The sequence below is a fragment of the Solenopsis invicta genome, chromosome 3 (assembly GCF_016802725.1).
Source record: "Solenopsis invicta isolate M01_SB chromosome 3, UNIL_Sinv_3.0, whole genome shotgun sequence".
Classification (NCBI taxonomy): domain Eukaryota; kingdom Metazoa; phylum Arthropoda; class Insecta; order Hymenoptera; family Formicidae; genus Solenopsis; species Solenopsis invicta.
In genome coordinates this window covers 12,589,216-12,596,801 of record NC_052666.1, presented here as the reverse complement: position 1 = coordinate 12,596,801, position 7,586 = coordinate 12,589,216, and positions in this window count along the sequence as shown.

Here is a 7,586-nt window from a genome sequence, read left to right as displayed (position 1 = left end):
CTTATGGGGACGAATAGAGGATAACTTCGGTTAGACTGGGTTAGACTCGGAAATATTCGGCACGTTTACGCATACGTAAAGCCAAGCTTATACTCTATTTCCCCTTACCGCGTTTATCACCACCCCCGCAAGAGTACGCTCAGGATGTGCGTAGACCGCTACACTGTCACTTAAATGGCGGCACTGCTTTTCGCGACGCGCAGGCGTGCGGCACTAGGAGTGGGGAAAAATGTGAGACGAGGGGTGCGGTCCACTTAGCAACAAATGCTTCGAATTATTTGGAGCGTTGTTTTAATCGGTCCACTTAATACTACCAACTCTTCCAAAAGTATCTATGACGTCATTAAAACGTCACAAATTTCCCGTTCCATCTTGCTTTCAATGCAACAGCTTGGAGAGGTAGTACAATTGAGGCTGCGGTCCATTTAGTACTTCTGAACGCTCTGAATGCTACGCTCTAAACGTTACGTTATGATCGGTCCACTAGTGTTACCAATATTACAATCGCTACACAAGTGGACCAGTTTGTAGCAGTTGTAGCACTTGAATCAACTAGCCGCGGTTTATCCAAATTTAATAATGGAATCAATTCCAATTTTAGTAAATGTTTATTATACATTCAACAAAATAATATCTTATATATATGATGATGAGAAAGAAGAAATAGAATTTTGCTTAATGAGTTATCAAATTATGAATCGAAGAAAACGAAGAACGCCTAAAATTGAAGGTTATGTAGAACGTATTATCCCATTTCTCACTGCTATGGAATTCAAGAGTCATTTCAGGTAAAGTCATTTTAATTTATTTTCTCTTGCCTAGCAGAAACTAAGAAAGTTAATGATAATAATTCCTTTTTATTGTCAATTGATATATCATGTTTATTATTAAATCAGTACAAGAGTCGTATTAAATTTATAAAATATTATTATATTATTAAATAGTGATTTTTAAATAGTCTTTATTAAATAGTTTCATTAAATACTTCAAAAATTTCTAAACATATTTTTAAAAACATTTCAAATATCTTGTTTTAAACATTACTTTTAACATAAATGTTTAAAACATAATACTCTTGCAGTTATCACTATACTTTATTGACAAAACTACTTTCAAGTTTTTAACAATGATAGAATATTTATAATTTTGTTTGCTATAATATATATTTTATTATTTCTTTCAGAATGTATCCAACAACATTTGAATTTCTCTTAGAACAGATTGCTGGGCTACTCAAAAGAATTGTAGATGGTAATCAAATGATTACACCAGAAAAGCAACTTTTAGTTACTGTATGGCATATGGCAACACCAGATTCATATAGGTATGAATTTTTATATTTACACATATATTGTTATTATCATTAACAATTTTTTAGATCAATTTTGTCAGTATTATATATAATATATATTTTAATTTTTTAGATCAATACATACTAGATTCGGAATAGGTAAAGCTACAGCTGTACGAACAGTCCGACGCGTTACCTGTGCACTATGTACACTTGTTCTAAGATGGGAGGGTTCCGATAGCGCACATCCCGATAGCCCACCAACCAATCATCTTGACTTATCTAACCCAACCTACGGAAAATCTCTAGGTATCTGCCAATGAGTGGTTTATGTGCTATCGGGATGTGCGCTATCGGGACCCGCCGCTCCAAGATATATACAGTGGCCAACAGGAAAAAAAATTGAAGAAATTAAGCAAGGTTTTTGTGAAAGTAATGGTTTTCCTGGAATTATTGGTGCAATTGACGGCACGTTCATCACAATACCAGCTCCTAAAAAAATCCGGAAGTTTATGTAAACAGAAAAGGTCACCATTCCATTCAGGCTCAAGTTTGTTTTTATCTTGGAACTTTTATTACTTATAGAGAACTAATTGCTTATAAAGAACTAAAATCGTTTTTGGTGGTTTACAGGTGGTTTGTGATCATAACCGTCTTTTCACCCAAGTATGAGGGAAATGTAGGATTCGTGCACGATGCTAGAGTGTTTAGATTATCAGCATTGCCAGATTATATTTCTAATCCAACCAAATTTCCAGATGATAGTCATCTAATAGGAGATGCTGCTTATCCACTCTTGAAACAATTAATGGTACCATATACAGATAATGGTCACCTTACATAGAGACAAAAGAATTACAATTTCTGTCTCTCTTCTTCCCGTATGGTGATAGAAAGAGCAATCGGATTGCTCAAAGAACGTTGACAAAGTCTCCTTCATTATTTGGCTATTAATTGAAAACATTCCTTACCAAGTTTTAATATGTTGCGTATTGCTTAATGTATGTTAACTAAAAAAATGATGATTTTAAAATATTAATGTTAAATAATATAAAAACAGTATCTCCTGAAGGAGAAGTTGAAACGTGCAATAGAGAAGAAGTTGAAGCAAAAAGAAATTTGATATGTGCAACACTTCGCATGAAAAATGTGTAAAAATAATCTGCATGCTTTTTGTATGATTTAAAAGAATATTGGATGATTGTAAACATTTTCTTTATTTTTTTTATATTCTTAATACTAAAATAACATTTATTAATGATAAACATAAATGATAAATTATACGCAAAATTTTGAACCAATTCTTAAGAACTAATTATTTAGATGGATGTTTCATACTCTAAGAATAAAATTTAAAAATATTTTTAAATATAATTTTAAATAACGCTTATGTAATATTGCAAATAATATTTTTCAATTAGTACAAAAAAAAATATATAATTTTTATCCGTATCCATATTAATGTGTGTTCGGGCAGAATTGTCGCCGCGAATGGATACTCCTAAATAATGCTCGAGCTCCGCATGCACTAGAAACATTATGCTCGCAATAACACAATTTATTACATTTCTTATTTTTTATTACAAGTACTTGGATGGTATTCATCATAAAAACAATTAAAGTATAAGAATGTGCGGCAATAAATAATGTTTGTAGTAATTTATTAATTGTAAAACAATTTAATATAATATATGATTTTACAATATTATAATCGAGGTCACAATATAAAATGTTTGAAATTTTATTTGTAAACATGAATTATTTCTCCAAATAGTTTCCTAAATTTTTAAAATATTTTTAAACGAATTTAATTATTTTTTTTATTTTAGGTAATAAACAATGTTAATAATTAATTATTAATAAGTAAAATAATTGACGTTTAGAATAAAAAGTAATTTAAATAGAAAGAAAAAGAACAGTGCCGAGGCTCAAACGCATGATCTTTTCCCGTAGGGGTCTGGAGTCGTTTCGGGGCCTCCCGAGGCTGCGGATCGACTCTAGATACAGGAAATGGCGTTCCTGCGATTTCCCGAGCTCGCTAGGGGTCTGCGATCTCTCGTAGGCCGCAGATTCAGGGATCTCAGCGACCCTGGCGCCCGAGCTGACACACCGTAATCCATCACGTGCTGAAATTACGTGCGGGATGGAGACCGGAGACCTTGGCTTCACCGCCCGGGTCACGAGGTGTCAACTTCTATAAAAAATCAAGGAGGCGGCATCTGAGATGTCGCGTTACGCGCCTCAGACGCCTTGGTGGTGCGTGAATTGTTCAGTGTACAGTGTTCGTCGCGGCGGGGGATCGGGTCGTCTTCTCCCTGCCGAATCCTGGGGCGATCTTCTGGTCGGTGACTGAATCCCGCGTGTTGACCCGCTGTCGATGGCCTCGGCTAGCCCGGGTACATCGACACCGGGCCTTCGGGCCTAGGAGCAACCCGTATACCGGTACGGCTGGTATCTCTTCTCGGGGATGTTCCTCGTTAGCGCGGGGACATTGTCGTGGGGGTGCTGGTTTTCACCAAGGTTGCTGATCGGGGGATCGTTCTGGGTGACGGCTGGGATCGAGGGTCCCGGTTGCCCGCCGCAGTCCATTGTCTGGCGCGCGGCGATCGTGGGTTATCCCGGGTGTGCGCTTAACCGCGTACACTTGTGTTTCGTTTTTGTGTCTTCCCTGGTCGGCGCGTGTGATGTTTGTGTTGTCCATTAGGTCCGCCTCGGGTCGGTGGTCCCCGAACGCCGACCCGTAGTACCCCTCGGGGCGAGGGTGGGGTTCCCCTCGCGAAACAATACCCCACTTATGATTTTTATGGACACAAATAAAGGAAACTTACCGCGCAGGGGAGGTTGGATACCCCAGGACCGGCAAGGGGGGACTAGTGTCCCGGGTGCCCCCTTGTCGATATCAACCGACGGGCTGTCGTGGGGGGTGCCCACAGGCCCCGCCGACGAACGGGATACTGTGGAGGTGAATGTTCGTGCTTGTCTTGGTGCGTCGCGGGAATCGCGCAGGGGGACGTTCTTGCAGATGCGGGAGCGCCTCGGGCCCGAGGCCCGCGACGCAATCGATCGGTTCCTCGTCCTCGAGCAGCTCGAAGGAGAATTGTCCGAGGAGGATTTCGACTGGGAGGGGGGAGTACACGGGGGGATCCTTTTCCTCCTCAATAAGTAATGGGGAGGGCTATGCCTCCCCTAGTGAATTGACACCGGGCGAGAGGGCCCGTTGGGCCGGGATCCTGGCCAGGTCTGCGGAAGAGGACTCGATCCTGCTGGCCGACAGTCGTCGCAAGACGGGCGGCGGTCGGCAGGACACCAGCACTATCGGGTCTATATGGACCGGATTTGTTGAGACGGTGGCATTCGCGCCGCCACCACCAAAGAAGGAGGGATCAACGCCGATCCGCGTCTGAGGGGGAGGCTCGAGCGGGGAGGACCTCACCGACCCGCCTTGCATGAGGCGACAGGGGCTCTCTCAGCCTCGGGCCGAGCCCATGGACGTTGATCGGCGAGGGGAGGAGGAGGAAGCGATGGCCGGGAACCCCTTGGAGCCGGTCATCGAATTGGACGAGTCGGAGGGCCGTGTCCGAATCCCGGAGGTTCCGGGAGACGGAACCGACCTTCCGGCTTACGTTAGAAGCAGGCGAGCCCGTGGCCGACCCCGCTTGGACGGGAGTGGACCCTTCCGGTCCCCCTCCGACAGGGCGGACACGGAAGACCGGCTCCATGGGGTTCCTTTGGAGCAGTTTAGGGCCCGCCGACTCCGAGCCAACGTCATCCGGAGCTCGGAGTCGGAGGGAGAAGGAACGGGGGCAAATGATGCGCGACCTCGGTAGCGCATCAGGATCCCCCCGACCCTGTTTACGCCGGACCAGCGGCGTTTTGTGGACCGCCAACTGGGACCTGATCTCCCGGAGTACGACCACCGATCTGGCCGGATTGGCTGATGAGTGGCTCCGAGAGGTCGAAGGCGCGCGGAATAAGGCTTCCACAGGTTGCCCACTGTCGTGCAACTTGTCGGGGCGACGAAAGCTGAACATCCATCTCGCCCGGGAGGCGCTCATGACGCTGGCGTACCGCGCCATGGGCCGTCTCGGGCGAGATGATGGACAGGAGGAAACGGCGACCACGGCCCGGGAGGAGGAGGTTCGCTCCCTCCGGGTCGAGGTCGCCGAGCTGAGGAGGCAGCTGGGGGTAGCCAAGCGCGCCCTCATGCTGCAAAGTGGCCCCTCCTCGTCCACGGCTGCTTCACAGCCGACGAGGAGAAGATCTCCTTCCCCTCAGCCGCCCCCGTCGGTCGCCTCTGCCCCCCGCTCTTCTCCTTTCGAGGAGCGAGTGCTGGGGACGTTGGAGCGGCTGACGGCGACGGTGGAGGGCCTGGAGAGGCGCCTGGCGCGGGTGGAGACGGGGGCTGTTCCGTCCGCCGTTCCCACCGACGCCAGGGGCAAGAAAAGATGAAGGGAAGGGGGAAAGGGGAGTGCGGGAGCTCCGCGGGAGGAGCCTCCCGCGCCCCCTGCCGTGCCGGCGGTAGCGCCCGGCCCCGATACGCCTGCGAGCGATCGGAGCTAGATCGAGGTCGTCGGCACCCGAAAAAGGAGGAGAGTGGACAAAGGGGGTTGTAGAGACCCCCCCCCGTTCGTCCCACGGGGGATGGCGGATGGGGGGTGTTCCCCCCTGAGTTCGAGCGTTCCATGGCTCGGCCATCGGGGGCGGCGACGTCTACCGCCCCCCTCCCCCGGCGGTCGAACCGGCAAACAAGGAGACAAAGAAAAAGAAGAAAAAACAGGGAGGTCCGGCACGAAGCGAGACTCTGGCAACCAGGAGGATTGGGAGGCGCGTCCCCAAGTCATCGGCGATGGTGATTACGGTGACCGGGGACGACGCCTCCTATGCAGGTGTGATGCGGCGGGCCCGTGAGTCCATCGTCCTTGGGGACATATTGCCGCAAGGGGGAAATGGGCTGCGGGTTTGCCGAGCCCAGACCGGGGGTCTCTTCCTGGAGATCCCCGGTGAAGACAGTAGGCCAGCCGCGGAAAGGCTGGCTTTAGAGATGCGTCGCGTCGCGGGGGGCCCGGACGTGCGGATCTCTTGCCCTCTGCGGAGGGTGGGGATCCGCATCTCCGGGTTCGACGAGTCGGTGACTCCGGAGGAGGTGGCCACGGCGGTCGCCGACTCCGGGTCATACTTCGTGGCGGACCTCAAGGTGGGTCGGGTGACACGCGGTCGGCGGGGGCTGGGCTCTGTCATAGTGCAGTGCCCGGTCGCCGCCGCCGCGAAGATCGCCCGAGCGGGTAGTTTGGCTCTGGGCTGGGTGGCGGCTCGCATGGAGGTGCTAAAGGCACCCCCACAGCGATGTTTCCGGTGCCTGGCCCAGGGACATACGCAGCACCGGTGTCCTAGCGGTGTCGACAGGGCCCGGTGCTGCTTCAACTGTGGGGATCAGGAGCACACCCAGGCAGAATGCGCGAATAAGCTATTCTGCCCGGAGTGTTCCTCCAAAGGCAAACCGCACAATCACCGCCCAGCCAATGAAAAGTGCGTGCGGGTTCCCCCGGCGGTGCGATCTGGGAAGAGGGCTCGCCCTCCTCCACGGCGGGAGGAGGGCGGAGACTCCGATGAGGATCGGCCGCCGACCCCTCCGCCTTCCACACCGCCCGGCGCTCAGGCCGTGGATGGTGATGTGTCGGAGGGGCCAGTGGCCGATATTGACATGGAGGAGACCCCTCCCGTGATGAAGGCCTCTGTCGGTGAGGCCTTCATCACGGGGGTAATAGAAATATCGTCGGAGTCATCCGGAGCATCTGGGCTCCGGACGAGTCCGCCGACTAAAAAGAGGTGCAAGGCACTCAATAGACCGAGTGCCGCGTACCTCCGCCAGGCGAAGGTGGTGCTCGAGCCCCTCCCTCTCCCGCAAAGGGAGAAGCGAGTGGGACGAGACACGAGCACCCCTCTCAAGAAGGCGTTGAGACCACGGGTGGAGAAGGCGTTGACGCCTTCTCCCCCGGGGTCGCCTATCCTCGGAGGAGATATGGCCGCGGAGTGACTCCCTTGGGGGGGGGGGGGTCATTACGTGACCTTGGGCCTCGTTTCCGGCTGCCCCTGCGCTCGGGGATGCCCAGGAGACGAGGACCCTGGCTGTTGGGCCGCCCGATGAGTAGGGGTCTCCGCTCATCCAGTGCGCCGGCCACGCGAGGATAGGAGGTAGGCCCAGTCGGTTCATCGGGACCACTGGATCTTGGGTAGGGGGTTGGTGCGGAATGGGTAAGTTCGGCGCTCGCCTCCTGCTCTAAAGGAGCGCGGGGGA